Here is a 25,306-nt window from a genome sequence, read left to right on the forward strand (position 1 = left end):
CTACCCCTCACCTAGCTGTTTTGCATGGCCTCCACTTGGCCCTAGTGCATATGTGCCACATATTATTTTTATTTTGTATTTTTCTTTCAAAACCAATTTATGATAAGTAAAATGCTAATTTCTAATTATCTTACAAAATGTCATTTTATTTTAGAAAAAACTGAGTTTGAAAAAGATAAAAATGGATTTTTATTGAGAATTTTCTTTTTCTTTTTTTTAGAAATTTAATAATAAAAAAATGTTTTAAAAAATGAACCTAATTTGCCACTACCAACTTAACAACTAAAATAAAGTAAAATAAAAAAAATAAAAAAGAATAAATAAATAAAAAATGAAGCTAAACTTTTAACTAAATCAAATGAAATTTTGGTGTCTACAACTTGCCCCTTTTTGTTTGAGTTTCGAAGAGACTTGAGACAAAGACGTAGACACCAAATACTTACCTATATTTGGTCAGTGGGATTAAACCCGATCCTACCGTAAATTGGTCAGTGAAACCCGATCCTACCATTATTTGGTCAGTGAAACCCGATCCTGCCGTAAATTGGTCAGTGGGATAAAACCCGATCTTGCCGTAATATCGGTCAGTGGGATGAAACCCGATCCTGCCGTAAACATCAGTCAATGGAATAAAACTTGGTCCTGCCGTAACATCGGTCAATGGGATAAAACTTGATCCTACCGTAACATCGGTTAGTGGTATGAAACCTGATACGGTAGTTAGTGGGATGAAATCCGATCCTGCCGTAACATCAGTCAATAGGATAAAACCCGATCTTGCCATAACATCCGTCAGTAGGATAAAATCCGATCCTGCTGTAAATTGGTCAGTGGGATAAAACTCGATCCTACCATTATTACAGAATGCCTTTTGTAGAATTTCAAAGATTCTAATGAAGGAAGTTAACTCTCTTCGGAAAAATTTGCCCCAGTGTGATATTTTTTTTATATTCGAACTTGCAAAAATAGAAATAATCATAATAACAGATAATGCCACCACCATCCGATCAACCCCTTCTTCAAGAAATGTGCAAATATGAATATTTGAAAGTTCTTCCCCGATGTAGCGAAAACTCAACTTTGCTCTCGAACGGTATCTAGTTTTCATAATTTCCAATGCTTAATCAAATATGTCATTTGGTATTCATATACTTTCAACAAATCACAGGAATTTCCGTTTGATAAATCCAAAGAGACAAATGAAACCATTAAACACAAGGAAAAATATTCTATTTACACAAAATGATGAAAGTTCTGGTAATATGAAAACAACCGTTTACCTTTATTGAAAGAGAATTTACTTTAAAGAAATGAACCTGTACACTCAAAAGTTTATGTTCAATAAATCAAAACACTTTGATTCTTGAACAAAATGCCACGTATGACCCTTTGAATATCGTCCATTCGGAGTTCAATGCTTGGCAACAGAGCCACAATGTAAAGAGAAATTCCAATGAACTAAGTCACCAGCCTTTCAAATCCAAGCTCACTCCTCCTTATAAAACCTTACCTTAGCGCCCTTTCGAATTTTCACTAAGGCTACCCCCACCTTTTTACTTCCTTTTATTTTATTTTCATTTTCTTCTTCTTTTTCCTTTTCTTCTTTTTCTCTTTTCCTTCTTTTATTTTTTTTTCTTTGTTCCTTTTTTTCTTTTTTCTTTTCAAAGGTGCCCTTTCGGGTTTTCACCTGTTAACAAATCTTGCCGATAGCCTTTATCAATTCAAAAATATGTTTTAAGAAATGATGACATCAGTACGATAATCCTTCCCTTACAAAATTGGTGAAGGTATATTGATATCATTTGCCATGTGATTTAGAAATTTTCCTAAAATAGGTGATGCAAAGAACGGAAGCCAGGACTTTTAGTTTTTTGTAATGTGATTAGGTGAGGTGCGAAAAAAGGGTTAAGGTTTGAAAGAAGATTTTATAAGTGTTTAAATCATCTGAGATCGCATCTTCATAGTAACCCTACTTAGGATTAAACTAAAGTTGCCCCAATTTATTCTCAATCGAGGTTCTTTCTTTTAATTTTTTCTTTTTTTGTTCCTCTATCACTTTTTACCTCTTGAGGCTTGTCTTTCTCTTTCTTTTTTTTTTTATTCAACTCAAACTTGCCTCAGTGCGGGAGGTGCGATCCTCAGGGATTTCCAAACGAAATAAGTTATTCTGAAGGTTCAAAAGGGATAACTAGGGATAGAATATCTAATTGGAAAGGAAGAATGCCTGACTTTCATTCCATTCTTCGTATTAACCCTGAAAGAAAAACTTCCATTTATCAAATGAAGAATTTCTTACACATATTGGAATTGATTGGTTGGGGAAAAACTTGTTCATCCATTTCTGTTAGAACAAGTGCTCCACCAGGCAACACTTTATTGATGATAAAAGGGATCTGCCAATTTGGTGCAAACTTGTTTTTAGCCTTCTCTTGTATTGGCAAAATCTGTTTCAACACTTTGTCTCCTTCTTCGAACAGTCGCACTTTGACCTTCTTGTTGTAAGCACGGGTCATTCTCTTTTGATAGCACTGACCATGACAAATGACATTTAACCTTTTCTCATCAATCAACGACAACTGCTCATGACGTTGTTTAATCCAATCAGCTTCATCCAATTTGGCCTCTATTAGTATGTGCAATGAAGGAATTTCAACCTCAACTGGCAGAACTGCTTCCATTACGTACATGAGGTTGTAAGGCGTTGCCCCAATCGAAGTCCAAATAGCAGTTCTATATGCCATTAATACATAGGGGAGCTTCTCATGCCAATCACGATGTCTTTTGGTTATTTTACGGATTATCTTTTTCAAGTTCTTATTCGTGGCCTCCACAGCTCTATTCATCTGTGGTCTATAAATGGTAGAATTCTGATGCTTGATCTTGAACTGCACGCACAATCTGTCCACCATATCATTGTTGAGATTCTTTGCATTGTCGGTGATTAATGTCTCTGGCACATCAAAATGACAAATGATGTGTTTCCTCAGAAAATCGTCCACCACCTTCTTAGTCACATGCTTGTAAGACTCGGCTTCAACCCATTTAGTAAAGTACTCAATTGCCACTAGAATAAATCGATGTCCGTTTGAAGTAGAAGGGTCAATAGTTCCAATTATATCCATACTTCACATTGAACATGGCTAAGTAGCAGTCAAACTGTGTAATTCTGTGGGAGGGGGAGTGCGCATAACATCCCCATGCAACTGACACTTAATGCATCTTCTAACAAAAGCTACACAATCATGCTTCATAGCAAGCCAAAAATATCCGGTCCTCATGATCTTCTTTGCTAAAAGGGGAAATAAAATGAATAAATAAATACCTAACTATTACAATTTTGGCATTTAAATGCCTTTTAAATGATCAAAATTGAAATAAAATAAATATACAAAAAATTGGAACAAATAAAGCGAATAAATAAATAAATAAAATGAAAAATATTCAAAAGAAGCATGCAATTAAGCACCTAAAGCATAGGGTCAAGTAAATCAGAAATAAGGGATAGAGTGTACCTTCCTGGAGTTAGGGGGGCCCTAATGAAGTGAAATTTACTTATTTACCCTCTAAAAATAAAGAAAGGGGTCAAGGCATCACTTTATTTAACAAATAATCATAAAAAATGAAAGTAAACATGAAATTGAATCAATTAAGTCAAGCAAACAACTTACATTCAAGAAATTAAAATAAGTGAGGACTTAACTGCAAGAATTAAAAAGTTTTGGGGGTTCAATTACAATTATCACAAAGATTTGGGATCAAAAATTAAAGAAAAATAAAGTTTAGGAACCCATTTGCAATTAAATTAAGGACCCAATTGAAAGAAATTAAAAATTTGTAAGGCCATAGTGAAAACATCCGAAAGTTAGGAGACTGGAATGAAATTTCATCATCAGGCTTCTTGACTTAACAGGGCCATTGGGCCATTTTCTTTATTTGTTTGGGCCGAAAACCCTCCTAGCCCAACCGAAACTCAAGCAAAACAGACGGGCTAGTCCATCTACTGGTCCAAACAAAACCCAACTAAAAGCATATGGCCTCTATCCCTCAAGCCCATGTCAACAACTCAGAAAATAATTCATCAATCCTTTTGTCAAACCCAACCAAGAATCCCAAACCAGACCTCATCTTATTTTTGTGAAAAAAAACCCACCAAGATAAAAACCCAAATAAAAATTAATAAGCTCTGATTATGCATTAAATCCCAGAATTAATCTATCCAAAAATTCACATAAAATATGCAAACAGAGGATTAGACTTAAAGGGCAAAATTAGTTCGCTTTTTCCAGATTTTAGGCCACAGTGAAATTAGGCAAAAATTAAGGGGCTAAATTGCAATTTTTCAGAAATTTATTCATTCATGAATCGTAGGAGCTTTCTGATGCAACTGAAAGGGAAAAATTTCTGCAACTTCTGATGCTTCAAAATTCCATTAGCTTTACACGGCAAAAACACACTAAATCATTGTAAGATGCAAAAACAACAAAAATGGAAGAAACTCAAAAAACCATTTTGCTTCTCTCCCCTCCCCAACCGGTGAAACACACAAGTTCTGGCCAGCTTTGGATTGGCTAGATTTCCTCTTGAACACATACAGAAAACGCATAAGATTGATTCTTTTGGTTTCGAATTTCGTTTGGGCATTTTATCGAACAGCTACTGGGCATTAAAAATTCAGCAATTCTCTGCTCAAATGAGGTCTTGATTGGCCCCAAAACTGACAGTAAAACCAGAAATTTCAACCCAATTAACAAATAAAGCAGTAATCTTTCAGAAAACGTAGGCAAATCCACCAAGAAATTGTGATAAAAAAAAACAACAGAGCTTCAAGCGTCCATGCTTAAAAAACTGAAATTTGAAGGAAGAAGATAGCTTACAAAGCTATGCAGGTGATGATTGACGGCGATGATGGTCGTTGATTCCCGCCAGGTCCAGCCTTTTCCAGCCGCTCCTTCGTTCTTTTTCTTAGACTTTCTCTCCTTGTTCCGTTTTTTACTTCCCTCCGAAACCCTTTGCTTGGTTTCTCCTTCTTCCCTCAGTTTATCTCTCACTCTATCTTCACCCTCTTGCCCCTCTCCGCCTCTGGCTGTGACGCTCCCACTTCTCCCTAAGGCGAACCAAAGGGTATCCACGGGATGCCTGCCTAACTCTCGCCAGGACTCAAGCAATTCCATTCAGACTTATTATCGTACCACACAATACGATCAATAACCTAGATACAATAAATGCGGAAGCATTCAAGTTTAATAAAAGTCGTCCATTATCCAACCCGCACATTGGGTGTTCAACAACCATCATAAATCCCAAATATACATCATGCTCCAAAAGTTACATTCGGATTTCAAAAATACAACCCAAAAGCCAAGACATAGCCAAAAGTAATAGAAACCCTAAACAAAAGCGTATCAGGAAGGTTTCTTCGATACCTTGCCAAGTTCAATCCGGTTAAGGAAAACAAATCTACAGGATGAGCAAAAACGCTCGTGAGGCCAAGAACACACATACAAGCACATTGCTCAAATAACAATCTCAATTTACAAGTCAAGCAATCATATTTTAGTAATTAACAATTTACTGGAAATATAACCAGAAACAATTCAAAGATACTGGAGCCCTCAAGAGCTATATTCCACTTGCACATTCAATAACCTCCACGAATTGACACTCCGTCAATCGGGTAGGTTTAGTCCGTAGAACTCCACTTAACCTGTCCCCTTTCACCTTACATACCCCTGTATCGGGCCCGCCTGTCATTTGTTTGCGGCGATACTACTCAAGTATGCCAAGCAAGACGTCTCACTAGGTCAAGCTTATATATCTCATGGCTCGCCAAGATTCCCGACCAAGCCCATGCCGGCTCGAGTCCAAGGTCGGTCAATGAGATTTGGGCGTCCCCATGTGCACTTGTGTGTCGAGGAGATTCACTCCAACGACGTAGGCAACTATAGCATACCATTACATTTCATTCATTCATTCAATACATTTCAATCATTCATTCAATGCATTTCAATCATTCATTCAATACATTTCAACCATTAATATTTCATTTCTAATGAGAAAGAGTGTGGTAAAGTACACACTCGACTCCACTTTCAAGATTTCCAATCATTAATAACAATTAAACATGTAACAAGTTGACATACACCTGACACTCACCAAGTATTAGGTGTAAGCAAGGTCAAGGAAAGTTCAAGCGTCCACCGTGGGATCCTCTTGAAGGTCCTCGTGTGCGCCTGAGCAAATAATAGTGAATTATCATCCATATCCCAAATATCGAGGAATAATTCGTTCACTAGTATTAATCTAGGGGATTCCGTGAAAATGAACCTCAATTACTCGTAAATCGAGGTTCGAGAGGGGTTTGATAACATTCAAAAGTATTTAAGTCTTTATCTAGGAAATCGGGGATAAAACGTTTAGATAATATCAAAAGAATAAAGAGACCTTGAAAAACACTATTTCCTTGAAAGTTGGAAAATTTCAGTTTTGTTATGAATCTTTGAAAAATCGTAACTCACTCGACATAAGTCGAGAATTGGAAAACTTTTATACCGTTGGAAACCTCTTAGAAAGTACTACAAGTTCCTAGAAGACACTTTTCCATGAATCGAAGTGAAAAGTGCTCAAAAATGAGTTTGAAGGTACTGACTCGGTTCACAAGACAGAATTAAGTTGGATTTTGGCCAACTTTGAAAATTCGGCACGATTCACACGTTGCGAATCGGCCCCTTAAATTTGTAACTCAATTAGAGTTGCAAGTGAGGTTTATAGCAGAGCAAGCGGATCAAGAAGCAGAGTTTCGAGTACCGAAATGCGGTAGCTCGAAGTTGGAGAAAATTCAAGACTTGAGAAGAATTTCCAGATTTGAACTTCCAACACCAGAAGTTTAGTTCGGTATCGAAACGAACTTGGCTTGGTACCAAAATTAGCAGTATTTTACTCTTACATGAAGGGTATCTCTCTATCAAGTTTCACAGAAAAATACCTTTGGGAAGGTAGTCAACGAACCAACTAAAGTTTGGAAAAATTCTTAAGGCAATCTGCCTTTAATCCTTTTCTTTCCAAATCCAATCGTTTGGCTAAGAAAATCCTCTAATCATGGTTCATATACGAAAGGAAAGTCTAACGATCATTCATGGTACATTTGGCAGGTGTTTAACACCAAGAATTTCATTTAGTAAGACCACAACAAGTCTCATCTCAAATCTGTCCAAAACTGGGTTTTTCCAAAACAAAGCAGTGTTCTTGCTTTGATCACAATTCAGTCGACCTAACTCGGAATTGAGCATAGTTTACGGCGTTGGAAAATACATTCATAGGGATAAAAATTCACAGAAGAAATCATTCTGAATTTCGGTACACAACTAGCTCGAAATCGAGTTTCAAGTCACAGCTCCTGTATTCCATTCCAGCAGAACAGAGAAACAGAACAGCTAAATTCAGAAGAGTGGTGCGGTTCACACACATGGAACCAGAATGTGCATTTTATACCGTTGGAAATAGGGGGATGTCTAGTTTCAAATGCCACCAACAGCACTCGAGTTCGACATCGGAGGACAAAGTTACGGCCGAAATACGAACACTAGTCTGGTCATTACGAAAACAGTTTCCAGATTACTAGCTTTGGGAATAAATTCATTTGACCAAACAAAACTCAATATTTTTCAATGAAAATTTTTACACAACTACTAGAACATATAAACATCATATTCGAGCCATCAGATCTTCAAAAATTGGCCTTAAAATAACCGGACAGGTAGGGGCAAATTCGGAACTTTTTGCTTCAAAAGCTCAATGAAGTTTCTGGCAATAATGCACCTTTAATCTACTTCCTTAAGCACTAATTCAACAATAAAACCATCATAAAACATCATCACAGCCATCAACTCAAAGTGGGAGTTCATAGAGCCCACATTTAACAATTTCCAACAATAATAAGCTACCCATAAGCATAATCAAGCTCTTAAGTGTGAGTTGGCCTTCATTGAACAAGAATTGAAGAGTGGATCATGGTTACCTTACTTGTGTGCTAAAAGGTCAGATTTTGGTGTCCCAAAAGCCCCCAGAAAATCCGTGAATGTGCAGCTCCTTCTTTGTCCAAGTGATTGTCCAAGTTGTCTTGAGCTTGTGTGGTAAATCTATGAAGGTTTGGTGGTGATTTGAGTGAGTTTGTAGAGGAAATGTTGGAAAAGTTTTTGGTTGTTTCTGCAGTTGCTAGCCGGCCATGGAGTTTGGAGAAATGAATTGTTGATCTGACACTTTGGCGTATAAGGAACGCTACTCGTCTAATAGTTTAAGTGCGGAAAAGAATTAATTGCAAATAGTGTGCCTACGCGCGCGTTTTGTGCTCGGTTTCTCTTAAATTCGTTGCACTAGTGCACTAAACCTCTAGGGCACTTACATTCATATAAATATTATTCATTCTTAATTGTCCCAAAATAATGGTCCAAAGTCCCTCAATTAAGCGCGCACGTGAAAACACGTATTTCCAATTTAGGCGCAATAAAATGAAACTTTCGAGAAATTCTTATAACGATCGTAGCACTAACAATCACTTGAGTCTTTAAACCTAAAATTGCCTATTTCAGGACCATTGTACATGTCTCCGAATTTTTGAGCTTATTGTGCTCCCAATTGACTAAAGTTTTCAGACACGTTTTCACTTTTTTCACTAATTAGGCTTTTAAGAAAATAATAATTTTTTTTTTGAAACGAGACACTTTAAAAATATAATGAAACTATAAAACCATATACTTAGGTCTAATAAGGCTAGAAAAATATTATTCGTGGCAAGAATTCAAATAGATAATTAATTTAGCCAAAATTAGGGATTTTAAAATAATAGAATTTTCGAGTCCTCACATCCTCTCCCCCTTAAGAAATTTCGTCCTCGAAATTTACCTTGATTGGTGAACAGGCCTGGATACTTTTCTCGAATTGCTTCTTCAACCTCCCAAGTAGCTTCCTCCAACCCATGGTTCTTCCAGAGGACCTTTACTAATGGTATCTGTTTATTCCTCAATTCCTTCACCTTCCTATCCAGAAGCTTAACCGGTTTCTCCTCATAAGTCAAAGTCTCATCAATCTCAATATTTTCTTGTTGTAAGACATGTGATGGATCTGGGTGGTACCTTTTAAGCATAGATACATGGAACACATTATGAATTTGAGATAAATTCGGCGGTAATTCCAACTTATAGGCTACACTCCCCACACGTTGGATAATCTTGTAAGGTCCTACAAACCTTAGCTGTAATTTCTTTCCTCTTCCAGACATCAACCTTGCTTTCAAGGGCGTGATTCTGAGAAATACCAAATCTCCAACAGTAAATTCCAAATCTTTTCTCCGATTATCGGCATAACTCTTTTGGCGGCTCTGCGCAGCCTGAATTCTCTGGCGTACCAACTTTACCTTTTCATTAGCTTCCTCAATCCAAGGTACTGTGGTCGGGTCTAAGATTTTTCGTTCACCTATTTCGTCCCAATAAATTGGAGATCTACATTTCTGACCATAAAGTGCCTCATACGGGGCCATCTGAATAGAAGATTGGAAACTATTGTTGTAGGCAAATTCCACTAAAGTCAAAAACTTACTCCAATTTTCTCCAAAATCCAGAACACAAGTCCTTAACATGTCCTCAAGTGTTTCAATTGTCCTTTCCGATTGTCCGTCAGTCTGGGGATGATAAGTAGTACTAAAGTTCAACTTAGTCCCCAATACCTCTTGCATCTTTTGCCAGAATCTCGAAACAAATCTCGGATCCCTGTCGGACACGATACTCACAGGTATGCCATGCAACATAATGATCTCATCCAAATACAACCTGGCCAACTTCTCCAACGGGTACTTCATGTTAATCGGCAGAAAATGGGCCGACTTGATCAATCTATCCACTATTACCCAAATCGCATCATGGGCTCTCTGTATTCTTGGTAATCCCGATACAAAATCCATAGCGATATTCTCCCATTTCCACTCAAGTATTTCTAGAGGTTGCAAAAGTCCTGAAGGTTTCTGATGTTCTGCTTTAACCTGTTGACAAATTAAACATATTTGGACAAATTGGGCAATTTCCCTCTTCATGTTCTCCCACCAATACAGACTCTTTAAGTCTTGGTACATTTTATTCTCTTCTGGATGTATCGTAAATTTTGATCGGTGTGCCTCTTCTAAGATTTCCTTTCTAAGCCCTTTATTCTTTAGCACAACTACCCGATTCCGAAATCTCAATATTCCATCTGACCCCAGATTAAAATCTGTCTTTTCTCCCATTTTAACCTTTTCCGCCCATTTTTGCACTTCCGTGTCCTTTTCTTGAAATTCCTTAATACGTTCCAATAAAGTGGAAGTTACTATAATATTCCCCAAAATTACCTTCCTTGGTTCCAATCGAGGATTCCAGTAGCTCACTTCTTCCAATAATTGAAACTCCTTAATCATCAATCCAGCCATTTGCACTTGACGGTTCAAAGCATCGGCCACTACATTAGCTTTCCCTGGATGGTACTTAATCGTACAGTCATAGTCTTCCAGAAATTCCATCCATCTACGTTGCCTCAAATTCAGTTCCTTCTGTGAAAATAAGTACTTAAGACTTTTGTGGTCTGTAAAAACCTCAAATGTTACTCCATACAAATAATGTCTTCATTTCTTCAAAGCAAAGACCACAACCGCCAACTCCAAATCATGTGTCGGGTAATTCCCTTCATGCGGTTTCAATTTCCTAGAGGCATATGCTATTATTTTATCATTTTGCATCAAAACACATCCCAAACCTTCCTTAGAGGCATCCGTGTAAACCACAAAACTATCCTTTCCGTTTGGCAAAGCTAACACAGGTGCCCTTGTTAACCTTCTTTTCAATTCCTGAAAACTTTCCTCACACTTAGGACTCCATATAAACTTTCCATTTTTCTTGGTCAATTCAGTCATGGGTCCAGCAATTTTCGAAAAATCCTGAATGAATTTCCGGTAATACCCTGCTAATTCAATAAAACTCCGAACCTCGGTAGGGTTTTCCGGTCGTTTCCATTTCGAAACAGCTTCAACTTTAGCTGGATGCACTTTAATCTCATCCTTAGAAATTATGTGTCCCAAGAAAGTCACTTCTTTTAACCAAAACTCACACTTGTTAAACTTAGCATACAATTGGTGTTCCCTTAAGGTTTGCAAAACAACCCTCAAGTGTTTCTCATGGTCTTTCACATTCTTAGAATACATCAATATGTCATCAATAAAAACCACCACAGATTGGTCTAGATAAGGTTTAAAGACCCTATGCATTAAGTCCATAAAAGCAGCAGGAGCATTTGTTAACCCAAATGGCATCACGACAAATTCAAAATGCCCATATCTCGAGTTAAAAGCAGTCTTGGGTATGTCTTTCTCCAAAATTCTCAACTGATAATAACCCTGTCTCAAATCCAACTTAGAAAATACTACAGCTCCTTGCAATTGGTCAAATAATTCATCAATGTGGGACAAAGGGTACTTATTCTTAATTGTAACATCATTCAAGCCTCTATAATCTATACACAGCCTCAAACTTCAATCCTTTTTCTTAACAAATAAAACTGGGGCTCCCCACGGCGAATCACTTTCTCGTACAAAATCCCGTTCTAACAAATCTTGTAATTGCAATTTCAACTCCTTCAATTTGACTAGAGCCATTCGATATGGCGTCCTAGAAATAGGGGCTACTCCCGGAGTTACATCGATCTTAAAGGTTATTTCCCGATCCGGGGGTAGGGACTCCAATTCTTCAGGAAAAACATCAGGAAAGTCTTTCACTACAGGCATGTCCTCCAAATTCACCTTATCACTAGGGGTGTTAATAAGAAAAGCCAAATACCCTTGAGCTCCTTTACTTAATAATTTTCTAACCCGAATTCTTGAAATAAGTGCAGACGAAGCTAATCTACCCCTTACATCCAGTTTCAGGGTTGCTTCTCCTGGAATACGCAACTCCACAACCTTCGTCCTACAGTTTAGCTGAGCATTATAACGGGCTAACCAATTCATCCCTAAGATTATATCGTATCCCTTAATCATCAATCCCATCAAATCAGCCGATAATTTTCGTTCTCCAATCCAGACTTCACAATCTTGCTACACCAAGTTAGCAATTAGACTTTGATCCCCAATAGGCGTTTTAACCTCTAGATCATATGGTAACTTAATTGGTTTCAAGTCTATCCCACTCATGAAATTAGGGTTTACAAAAGAATGTGTAGCACATGAATCAATTAAAACTCTAGCTAAACGGTGAAAGACTGGAATCGTACCTTCTATCACCTCAGTTGCCTCAGGAACTTGTTGATAATCCAGTGCATAAACCCTGGCCGGTACTTTCGGTCGACTCCCTCCGGCACTGGTTTGCTTAGAGGTTGACTTTTCTGGTTTTTGAGCATTTCCCCCTGTCTTTGGTGATTTTGGACAATTGGCGACTTGATGTTCAGTACTACCATAAAATAAACATTTTCCCGACTTTCTCCAGCAATCATTCTCAAAATGGTTGGATTTACCGCAGTATCCACATGTAACTTGAGGAGTCACAGCCGATCCAGTAGGAGGTGCTCCCCTAACTTGAGTTGTTCCACTACGGCCCCCTCTAGTTAGAGCTCCCCTAGAATCTCCAACAGACTTCACTCCTCCAACTCCTCTTCCTATCTTGGAAGGTTGTGCACTCTTACTTGCTTGACCAGAGGTATGGCTAGGAAAGTTTCTTTTTCTACTGTGGAAGTCTCTCACTTGCATCCTTGCATTTTCTACCCTCTGAGCTTTCTCTAGTGCCTCCGTGAATGTAGAGATTTGGGCTGCAGCCAAGCCCTCTTGTACCTCCACATTAAGTCCCTGAATAAACCGTCTAATCCTCTTTCGTTCATTGACCACTAGCTCAGGGGCATACTTGGAAAGTTTAGTGAATTTTCCTTCATACTCCGCTACACTAAGAGTTCCCTGTTTCAGCTTGATAAATTCATCCTCCCTCTTCTCTTGGATTAAGAGCGGAAGAAACTTTTCATTAAATTCCCTTGTAAAATTCTCCCAAGTCCAAGGGGTTTGAGTTCTCTCCCATTTTCCTTTTATCAGATCCCACCAAGCACGGGGTACTCCCTCAAATTGGAATGCAACGAAATTCACTCGTCTATCCTCAGTGTAGTCTAAAGCAGCGAAAATGTTGGTCATCCTTTCCAACCAATTCTCTGCCACGTCAGGATCAGGTTCGCCAAGAAACTTAAGCGGGTTGAATTTCAAGAACCTCTCTAAGGCTCTATCCTCTCCTCTTCCCTGACCCCCAGGTTGGTTGAACGGTCCAGGGTATTGTCTATCAGCCAAACGCTCTAGGGATATCAGTCATCCTATTAATGGCAGTAGCCACTTGATTACCCTCAATATTTTCTTGACCTTGGATCGGTGCAGTTGCCGATCCCTGGTCACCCCTTTGAGGTTGGGCCTGTCTAGTTCCTCGCCCACGACCTCGATCACGGCCTCGACCACGACCTCGACCACCTCTTAGTCCTTCCATAACCTAGGCGTGCCTAGTGCAAGAATAAATAAATTATGCGATGCAAAGTAAAGAGTAGGAACAAATCAAGAAAACATTGGAATTAACAATAATTTACATTCATTAACATATCAAGTTCATACAATTAGCAAGTCATGGGGTAGTCACAAAAATATAGCACACAGGTGCCACAAGAATACTTTTAGTCACAGAAGACTAAAATAAAGCAAGTGCTTCCAAAAATAGGCCACACAGTCATGCAAAATACAATGACCTCAGCACTTAGCATCACCCCTGCTAAAACTAGCTATACTAGTCAAAAGAGTCAGAGAGTGGTCAAACTGCCTAGACCTAGTCCACAGTAGGACTATCAGGAGGAACCTCCTCCTCAGGATCCTCCTATGGATCCTCCTCCTCAGGACTAGGAGCTACCTCCATCGCATCCTCCACTAGCCTAGTGGCATCAGCTACGATATCGGAAGCCCTACTACGGACCTCCTCCCTCAACCTAGTAAGCTGAGCCCTAGTACCCTGAAGCTCATCACGGACCACAGCAGACGTGGCCACTTCACCCTCGATCACCTCCTCGAGCTCAGCAATCCGCTCACCCTAAGCGCTAACCATCTGTCTAAGTTCGTCCACCTCTGCCTGAAGATCCCTATTAAGATCCACTAGTTGACGACGCTCGTCGTCCAGAGCAAGCACAAGGTAGTTCGGGTAAGCAAAGGTGACGCTACAAGCACATCGGGGGTATCGAGTAGCAAGCGAGTAGCGTGCACGAGCTCCCCCACCTAAAGCTCGGTAGTAGATAGGCCTAGGAGGCACTACATGACCATTCGCATGGTCATTCCCGTTAGCTGCCGGAACTCCATTTCCGTTTTCCATCCCTGCAAAATAATAGCACCTTTCGGGTTAGAAATTTAAATCACTATCTAATTCGGATGTCGTTTATGCATGCCTAACCCAAGCTCTAGTATGCCCCAAAAATCTCTTAAGGTATAACTAAATTATCCGGTCTCAGGTTTTAAGGGTAGAGTATCCAATATGTCTCCCATATAGATCTCTAACCTAGCGCTAACCTAGCGCTCTGATACCAACTGTGACGCCCCTACTTCTCCCTAAGGCGAACCAAAGGGTATCCGCGGGACGCCTACCTAGCTCTAGTCAGGACTCAAGCAATTCCATTCAGACTTATTATCGGACCACACAATACGATCAATAACCTAAATACAATAAATGCGGAAGCGTTCAAGTTTAATAAAAGTCGTCTATTATCCAACCCGCACATCGGGTGTTCAAACAACCATCATAAATCCCAAATATACATCATGCTCCAAAAGTTACATTCGAATTTCAAAAATACAACCCAAAAGCCAAGACATAGCCAAAAGTAATAGAAACCCTAAACAAAAGCGTATCAGGAAGGTTTCTTCGATACCTTGCCAAGTTCAATCCCGTTAAGGAAAACAAATCTACAGGGTGAGCAAAAACGCTAGTGAGGCCAAGAACACACATACAAGCACATTGCTCAAATAACAATCTCAATTTACAAGTCAAGCAATCATATTTTAGTAATTAACAATTTACTGGAAATATAACCAGAAACAATTCAAGGATACTGGAGCCCTCAGGAGCTATATTCCACTTGCACATTCAATAACCTCCACGAATTGACACTCCATCAATCGGGTAGGTTTAGTCCGTACAACTCCACTTAACCTGTCCCCTTTCACCTTACATACCCCTGTATCAGGCCCGCCTGTCATTTGTTTGCGGCGATACTACTCGAGTATGCCAAGCAAGACCTCTCACTAGGTCAAGCTTATATATCTCATGGCTCGTCAAGATTCCCGACCAAACCCATGCCGACTCGAGTCCAAGGTCGGTCAATGAGATTTGGGCGTCCCTATGTGCACTTGTGTGTCGAGGAGATTCACTCCAACGACGTAGGCAACTATAGCATACCATTACATTTCATTCATTCATTCAATACATTTCAATCATTCATTCAATACATTTCAATCATTCATTCAATACATTTCAACCATTAATATTTCATTTCTAATGAGAACGAGTGTGGTAAAGTACACACTTGACTCCACTTTCAAGATTTTCAATGATTAATAACAATTAAACATGTAACAAGTTTATATACACCTGACACTCACCAAGTATTAGGTGTAAGTAAGGTCAAGGAAAGTTCAAGCGTCCACCGTAGGATCCTTTTGAAGGTCCTCGTGTGCGCCTGAGCAAATAATAGTGAATTATCATCCATATCCCAAATATCGAGGAATAATTCGTTCACTAGTATTAATCTTGGGGATTCCGTGAAAATAAACTTCAATTACTCGTAAATCGATGTTCGAGAGGGTTTTGATAACATTCAAAAGTATTTAAGTCTTTATCTAGGAAATCGGGGATAAAACGTTTAGATAATATCAAAAGAATAAAGAGTTCTTGAAAAACTCAATTTCCTTGAAAGTTGGAAAATTTCAGTTTTGTTATCAATATTTGAAAAATCGTAACTCACTCGGCATAAGTCGAGAATTGGAAAACTTTATACCGTTGGAAATCTCTTAGAAAGTACAACAAGTTCCTAGAAGACACTTTTCCATGAATTGAAGTGAAAAGTGCTCAAAAATGAGTTTGAAGCTACTGACTCGGTTCACAAGACAGAATTAAGTTGGATTTTGGACAACTTTGAAAATTCGGTACGATTCACACGTTGCGAATCGGCCCCTGAAATTTGTAACTCAATTAGATTTGCAAGTGACGTTTATAGCAGAGCAAGCGGGTCAAGAATCGGAGTTTCGAGTACCGAAATACGGTAGCTCGAAGTTGGAGAAAATTCAAGACTTGAGAAGAATTTCCAGATTTGAACTTCCAACACCAGAAGTTTAGTTAGGTATCGAAACGAACTTGGCTTGGTACCAAAATTGGCAGTATTTTACTCTTACATGAAGGGTATCTCTCTATCAAGTTTCACAGATTGGGAAGGTAGTCAACGAATCAACTAAAGTTCGGAAAAATTCTTAAGGCAATCTGCCTTTAATCCTTTTCTTTCCAAATCCAATCGTTTGGCTAAGAAAATCCTCTAATCATGGTTCATATGCGAAAGGAAAGTCTAACGATCATTCATGGTATATTTGGTAGGTGTTTAACACCAAGAATTTCATTTAGTAAGACCACAACAAGTCTCATTTCAAATCTGTCCAAAACTGGGTTTTTCCAAAACAAAGCAGTGTTCTTACTTTGATCACAATTCAATCGAGGCGTTGGAAAATACATTCATAGGGCTAAAAATTCACAAAAGAAATCATTCTGAATTTCGGTACACAACTAGCTCGAAATCGAGCTTCAAGTCACAGCTCCTGTATTCCATTCCAGCAGAATAGAGAAACAGAACAGCTGTGTTCAGAAGAGTGGTGCGGTTCACACATATGGAACCAGAATGTGCATTTTATACCGTTGGAAAGAGGGGGATGTCTAGTTTCAAATGCCACCAACGGAACTCGATTTTGACATCGGAGGACAAAGTTATGGCCGAAATACGAACACTGGTCTGGTCATTACGAAAACAGTTTCCATATTACTAGCTTTGGGAATAAATTCATTTGACCAACCAAAACTCAATATTTTTCAATGAACATTTTTACACAACTACTAGAACATATAAACATCATATTCAAGCCATCAGATCTTCAAAAATTGGCCTTAAAATAACCGGAGAGGTAGGGGCAAAATCGGAACTTTTTGCTTCAAGAGCTCAATGAAGTTTCTGGCAATAATGCACCTTTAATCTACTTCCTTAAGCACTAATTCAACAATAAAACCATCATCACAGCCATCAACTCAAAGTGGGAGTTCATAGAGCCCACATTTAATAATTTCCAACAATAATAAGCTACCCATAAGCATAATCAAGCTCTTAAGTGTGAGTTGGCCTTCATTGAACAAGAATTGAAGAGTGGATCATGGTTACCTTACTTGTGTGCTAAAAGGTCAGATTTTGGTGTCCCAAAAGCCCCAATAAAATCCGTGAATGTGCAGCTCCTTCTTTGTCCAAGTGATTGTCCAAGTTGCCTTGAACTTGTGTGGTGAATCTATGAAGGTTTGGTGGTGATTTGAGTGAGTTTGTAGAGGAAATGTTGGAAAAGTTTTCGGTTGTTTCTGCAATTGCTAGCCGGCCATGGAGTTTGGAGAAATGAATTGTTAATCTGACACTTTGGCGTATAAGGAACGCTACTCGTCTAATAGTTTAAGTGCGGAAAAGAATTAATTGCAAATATTGTGCCTACGCGCGCGTTTTGTGCTCGGTTTCTCTTAAATTCGTTGCACTAGTGCACTAAACCTCTAGGGCACTTACATTCATATAAATATTATTCATTCTTAATTGTCCCAAAATAATGGCCCAAAGTCCCTCAATTAAGTGCGCACGTGAACACACATATTTCCAATTTATGCGTAATAAAATGAAACTTTCGAGAAATTCTTATAACGATCGTACCACTAACTATCACTTGAGTCTTTAAACCTAAAATTGCCTATTTCAGGACCACTGTACATGTCTCCGAATTTTCGAGCTAATTGTACTCCCAATTGGCTAAAGTTTTCAGACACGTTTTCACTTTTTTCACTAATTAGGCTTTTAAGAAAATAATAATTTTTTTTTGAAACGAGACACTTTAAAAATATAATGAAACTATAAAACCATGTACTTAGGTCTAATAAGGCTAGAAAAGTATTATTCGTAGCAAGAATTCAAATAGATAATTAATTTAGCCAAAATTAGGGATTTTAAAATAATAGAATTTTCGAGTCCTCACATTGGCTCCCTTACCCAGCCGATGACCTCTCATTTTTCCTCCTTAGCTTGTCTTCCTCAATCGCCCGCTCTATTGCTTTTCTGCCTTAGCCGTCATTTCTTTTTTCCTCTCAGCCAAGCTCTTTCTTTTCTGTTTCTTTCTTCGTTTTTTCTCCTCACCCCCAGCCGCCAACTCCTACCCTCTCTATTGCTTTTTTCTTGCCCCTCGCTTTTTCTCTTTCTTATTTGATTTTTATTTCCCCAAAATTACCTAAGCCAACCAAGTGTCCCAACACCTCACCTTCTAGGTGTTGTGTTGTAAAAAACACAAAGGGACACTTGTCCCACATACAAACTTACACCTACTCACACATTTTTCCTTATTATTTTTTTTGTATTTTTTCTTTCAAAAAAATTAATTTAAGTAAAGAAACAAAATTATGTATATTTTTCAAATTGAATCCAAAATGATTAAAACAACTTTTTATGGAAATTTTCTTTTTCTAAAATTTAAATACTAAAAATGTCTTAAAATAAAAACTAAGAGACTAAAAAATGAATAATAATGAAAATAAAAATAATAGTAAATTAAAATAAATTAAAAATTTGGTGTCTACAATCCCCGCTGGCCAGTCAACAGCACACAGCAGTTCGAGCGAAACAAAATCACTTAACTTTAATCAAAGCTTTAACAAAGAGCGAAATCCCAAGGTTAACATGGAACTAATTTCGACCAAACCCCGGCTGGCTCGAATAGTTCGTCTATCCTTGGAACCGGATTGGAACCAAACCCTGAGATATCCAATCTCTCAATAAATGATATCTCTCAATAAAGTACTTATCCCAATTGCACACAACAAAAAGGAGTTCAACTCAAGTCATGTAAACACCCCCATCAGCACACAGCAAAAGGGTGATATTCAACATAAGGCATGTATTTTCACATATGAAATCAAACTAAAGGATGAGTTTAGATCGAGTAAGATAAAGTACACTCTCGCCTAAATACCCATTTAACATATACAAAGCACTTTGACAATTTCATATCAATAAACAACCCAATTACTCACTCAAAAGAGTTAGCTTGTAAATTAAGGCACTTTATACGGGTCCACTGACTCTGTCCGATTCGTCACTGCCTGTGACCGAAGATTATACTCAACTATCAGTGAATCGATCATCAGAAATGAAAATAAGGATTAAAATGATCAAAGCGGTAAAACGGCAAAGGAATGCATGCGCGCGTGCGCAGAAATGAAAATGGTACAAAACGGATTACACGATTTTAACCATAACTGAAGCTGTGGTTATCGGATCAAAATGTACCAGGTAGTGTCTTGAAGCTTAGACAAAGGGTTACAACTTTTATGAAGACACCTCAACCCAGTTTTCAGTGTATCCAAGTCAAATTTGCAGATTATCGAACCAGAACTCCAAAGACCGTTTTATACTTCTAGTGAAACTTTGGGCGGCATGCCCCTTGTGTTTACCTATTTTCTAGCCATTTATGGCTACATTCTTTTCCTTAATCAGTCCCAAAGTCACACACAAAATAATTTCATTTCAATAGCCGTTCAATAGGCTCGATGTTGTACAAGTACAAAATCAAGTTAGGAAAATGTCCGGAAATGAAGTTTAAGTCATAAAATAAAAGACAGATTTGACGTCGCTTAGCGTATCGTGTGAGGACTCGCAAAATTTACTTATTTAATCTCCTATTTCTAGCTTATTTAATTATTTATTTGGTCTTTTACTCTGAATATTATTTTCTAAGCTCTTGAGACCTAATTATATGAAAATATAGTTTCATTATATTTTTAAAATGACTTGTTTCAAAAATTAATTTCCGAAAGCCCGATAAGTGAAATAGTGCACGTGCATTTGGAACGATAGCCGATTTGAGGATACACTGAGCTCAGAAAAATTGGAGATACGTGCCTTAGTCTTAAAATAGGAATTTTAATGTTTAAATACTCAAGTGATGGTTAGTAGTACGGACGTTATAAGAATTTCTCGGAGGTTTCGCGTTATAGCGATAAAATTGACGGTACACGTTTCCACACGCGTGACTTTATTTGAGGGACCTTAGACCCTTATTTCGGGATAATTAAGAGTGAATATTATCTACATAAATATAAGTGCATTAGAGGTTTAGTGCACTAGTGAACCAAACGCGCGAGAAATCGAGCCGAAACGCGCCCAAACGCACCCTAGTGAGAGTTGACTTTGGGGATGATTTTTGCACCACACATTGTGTCTTCCTTAAGAAGCTAAATTTAGACCAAACACTCTCTCTCTTAGTCTCTCTCTTGGCCGAATTCTCTGCAGCAAAAACACAACACAAAGTTGCCATTTTCATCTTCAATTCTTGCACAAAAACTTCATGGATTCACACCAAATTTGAACTACACTTAGCTTGTCACGTGGAGAGATCATCTAGCTAGAAAAAGGAGGAGTTTCTCACGGTTTCTTGGAGCATCTTGAGGACCGAAATTTCTGGTTTAAAGCAACAAGGAGGTATAACCTCATCCTACACCTTAAGTTTGGTTTATGATGGTAGAAATGCATCCTTAAGCTATTGCATGTGTATGGGTATCTTGATATTGTTGGAAAAATGTGAAAGTGGGCTCTATGGATTTCCACACTTGGGTTGTTGCTGATTTGATGATTGATGGTGGATATATTGTTGGTTTAGTGGTTAAAATGATGGATTAATGGTGTGTAATTGATAGAAATTTCATTGGGTGCAAGAGGCAAAAGTTTCCGATTTTACCCCTGCCTTATCCGACCACTTTTGTGCAAAATTTTGAGGTTCTAATGACTTGATTATGTTGTTTACATGTTATTGTGAGTGTGTACAAAATTTCATTGAAAAATAACATGATTTGGTTGGTCAAATGAATTGATTTCGAAAGTTAGCAAATCTGGAAAATGATTCCCGTATTGCCCAGGCAGTCATTTTGTATCGGCTATAACTCTTTACTCCGATGTCGAAATCAAGTGCCGTTTGCGGCATTGGAAACTAGACATTCTCAGCTTTCCATTGGTACCAAATTCACGTTCTGGTTCCACTTGAGTGAGCCACACCATTCGTTTGAAAATCACTGCCCTGTTTCGTTGCTCTCCAGGAGACAGGACAGAAATTGCTTCTTGATGCTCAAAAACGAGCTGTTTGTAGATAGAATTTGAAAATGGTTTCTTCTGAGAAAATTCAGCTTTATAAGAGAGCTTTCTAACGCCATCAACCACGCTCAATTCCAAGTTGAATTGAGTGAGTTGTGGCCATATTTCGAAACTGATGCAGTGAGTAAAAATCCTCTTTTGACTAGTTAAATGGCCTAGCTTGATTTGGGACTTGTTGTTTTGGAAAATTTGATGTCCAACACCTACCAAACTTTAGATTAGATGTTCCTTGGACTTTGTTTCACAAATAAACCAGATTTGGGTTGGTTGCTTTGGACAAAATGTTTAAAAAGGAAAGAAGAGCTAGAAGACAGTTTTACCTTGGGAAATTTCCTGAACTTTGATGGTTTAGTTAACTACCTTCCCGTGTGAATTTTCAAATGAAATTTGATAGAAGAGTAATCCTCATATGGAGGTTTAATTGTACAAAATTTGCTAATATTCTAAGACCATTTTGATATGCAAATGATGTCACAAAATTCGCTCATCGAATCTGGAAAACTTTTCGTTTTCTCTTAGCCAAATGGTCAAATCTGATTTGGAGAGTTTTATTTCTAGAATTTGGATGTCAATGGTCTTTAAATTGCTCAGTGGATGTTTATGAACTCTTGGTTTCAATAATGGAGAGATTTGAAACTGATTTCATGGTACAAAAAGTTTGTAAACGAAAGAAAAGTGAGAAGGTAGTTTAGCCTTGAAACTCTTCATAAACTTTGGTTGTTTTAATGACTACCTTACCGTGTGAGTTTTTGTACGAAACTTAGTGGAAATGTTGTTCACACATGGAAGATTTAGTGTACCAAGTTTTATGTATTTCCACTGCCAACTCGGTGACCAAATGATGCTTCGAATTTAGTTTTTAAACCTGGAAAATAGCCCAACCGTCTTAACTTTTTCAGCAACTTGGAGCTACTATATCTTGGTGCTCGAAACTCCGTTTCTCATTCTGCTTGTTTTGTTATACTCATGGATTGCAACACTAATTGATTTCCAAATTTCAAAGGTTAGTTCAAAACAAGTGAATTTTGCCGAATTTCCAAAATTGGCCAAAAACCAACCTTGAAACTGTCTTAGTATTCTACAGCAGTAACTTTGATCCAACTTTTGAATACCTTCCATTTGGGATCATGGAAAAGTGTCTTCTAGAAACTTGTAGTACTCGGAATGTAGTTTCTAATGGTATCAAGCGTTCCAATTTTGGACCTACGTAGTGCAAGATACGATTTTTCTAAAATTGACACCCAAAGCTGAAATTTGGCAATTTCTTAGAAAATGAGATTTTGGAAACTTGCCTTCTTTTCTCGATACCGATTGAACATTTTGAACTCGATTTCATGAAAAATGTTAGTCTCTCTCTTTAGACTTTCAAACTCTACTCTTGAGCCTCGATTATTAATAATTAAGGCCCAATTTATGAATTCCCCTTAGATTGTACAACCTTCTTTGATAAGTAGGAGTTCTAAGTGATAGTGCATAATAGTTAATGGTTATTTGCTCAGGCGCTCAAGGGGACCTTCAAGAGGAACTCGAAGTGGACGCCTAGACACTTGTTTGAGTATTTACTCTCTTGTTGCAATAGGTGAGTGTTCCATATAGGAATACGTAATTGGAATAAGTCTATGACATGCTTAACTCCTGGTCATTAGGTGTTAAGTGCTATATGTTAAGTATTTACCACACTCATGCATATTTGAATAATGTATACTTGAATTACTCGACATGAAACACCTGAAGTATGTATATTTGAACTATTCGATATGAAACACTTGAAGAGTATATTTACGTGACTACTTGAACTATTCGATATGAAATGCTTAAAGAGCATACTTATGTGATTACTTGAAATACTAGATATGAAATGTTTGGAGAGCATATTTACATGATGTGTTTAAATGATTAATTATGCTATGGAAGCATAAGTCGGTTGGAGTGAATCTCCTCGACTCTTACGTGGTGAAAGTGAAAAACGGCCAATGGCGGCCTATTGAAATGACATATGTCTACCAATTAACCGTAATTACTACCGTTAACCGTTTACCGTTTACCGTTAACCGTGTTTACTTACCGTTTTCTAATCTATTTGGTTACTTGCTTACTTGGTTATCTGCTTACGTGATCACCAACTTACTTGGTTACTTGACCACCTGATTACTTGATTATCATGAATCACATGTTATATGAAGCTGTCCATCATTATTAGGCGAGGGTGTACTTTACCTCACTCGACCTACTCAAATGATGAATTTTACCTTTTGTCGAATTACTTGGTTACTTGTGCATGTTGTAAGCTCTAAGCTGAACTTGGGCCCCGCCTCGGTTACTGACCTACTCGAGCCAGGACTGGGCTCGGTCGGGTAGGTTGGAACCCTGGACAACCGTTTCGGTATACTCGAGTATTACCACTGGAGGGATAAGGCGATGGCCAGACCGTACCGTGGGGATCGGAAGTCATAAGGTGCAGATGACCGACAGAGTTCCACTGGAACACCGTATCCTACCGTATATGTTTACCTTGTATCATGATAATTGTTTCATGCTAAAATGTCAACATGAAATCCTGAACTATGCCTGTGATATGCTCCATACCTGTTACCTGACCAATGTACTTATATCATGATACCTGTCTCATGATAAATGTCTCATACCATGATAAATATCTCAAATTACTCGTACAATGATTATCACCTCATGATAACATGCCAGTGTGTGACCTTGAATCATGCATATGATATGCCCAACTTATTTGATTTATTTGAACTGTTAGAGTGTCTTGGAACCTCACTGGGCTGTGTAGCTCATCCCACGTTGTGGATTTCTTTTACAGGGTTCGAGACCAAGGGTGCTCGTGAGTAGTACTAGATTGTTTTCTTTTGAAAACTTTAAGTTATATTATAACGGATGGCTATTGTACCCTTTTCCGTTGGGTTGTATTTAAGCTTGGAAGCTGCATAATTGTAAGTGTGAGATATTTGGAGTACTTTAATTATGTATTGAAGTTACTTAAAGTATTTCGAGCTTTTGAATGATGGATTGTAGTGAGTCCTGGCGAGAGCTGGGCAGGCGTCCCGCGGATACCCTTTGGTTCGCCTTAGGGAGAAGTGGGGGCGCCACAATTGGTATCAGAGCTTAGGCTTCAGATTTTGTAGTGTATCCTAGGCTTAAATGTTTAGGATGCCGGACTGTGGGACTATTCTGAAAGTTAAATGATTGCTTGTAATGATGAATTTAGAGCCACTTCACGTGGTCTCTACAAAGGAGCAAGATAGGGCCAAGTAGTGTTATGGTTCTTACTATGTGATTGAGTAAAGACTTAAGTGCCCTTCTAGAAATGTAAGTTGTGAATCATGAATGTTATAGGTTGTAAAACCTTTATCTTGATGATTGGAGGGAATTTGATATGTATGTTGGGTAGGAATCTCGAATGTGGTGATTTACTCTTGGGACCGGCCGGCTCGAGATGTGAATTATCCTATTTTGGATTCTTGAACCCGAGTACTTGGGAGTGGAAAGCAACCATAGGGACTTTATATCTCCATTTGTGGGGAATAAGAATGAATCGATATTTCATGTGAATGGTTACAGGAAACCAATAATTGTTTGGTTAAGATGGTACAATAATTAAGAGTGGAAGATGGAAAATATCGTAACCCAAAAGATCCTTGTGTTGGGATTGAAATCGAGCATGTTAGGGAACGAGAATCGTCTAGTTCCAATTAATCTAGTGAATCTCTACTGGTGATCTTTCATAGTGAGACGATGGGAGTAGAACTTAAGAGTTTGCGCGTTGGAGATGAATGTACTTGTGATAATCACTTGT

The 25,306-nt window shown here is 38.2% G+C and overlaps 1 long non-coding RNA gene across 1 annotated transcript; it reads left to right on the plus strand.

Annotated features, from left to right (window-relative positions):
- The first annotated feature begins 20,624 nt into the window (after window positions 1-20,624).
- LOC140035927 (uncharacterized) lies at window positions 20,625-24,497 on the plus strand. The gene is made up of 2 exons (XR_011839822.1): window positions 20,625-20,823; window positions 24,314-24,497. It is a non-coding gene; the product is annotated as an uncharacterized lncRNA (long non-coding RNA).
- Window positions 24,498-25,306: the final 809 nt, after the last annotated feature.

This window comes from Coffea arabica, chromosome 2c (genome assembly GCF_036785885.1).
Source record: "Coffea arabica cultivar ET-39 chromosome 2c, Coffea Arabica ET-39 HiFi, whole genome shotgun sequence".
NCBI classification, from domain to species: domain Eukaryota; kingdom Viridiplantae; phylum Streptophyta; class Magnoliopsida; order Gentianales; family Rubiaceae; genus Coffea; species Coffea arabica.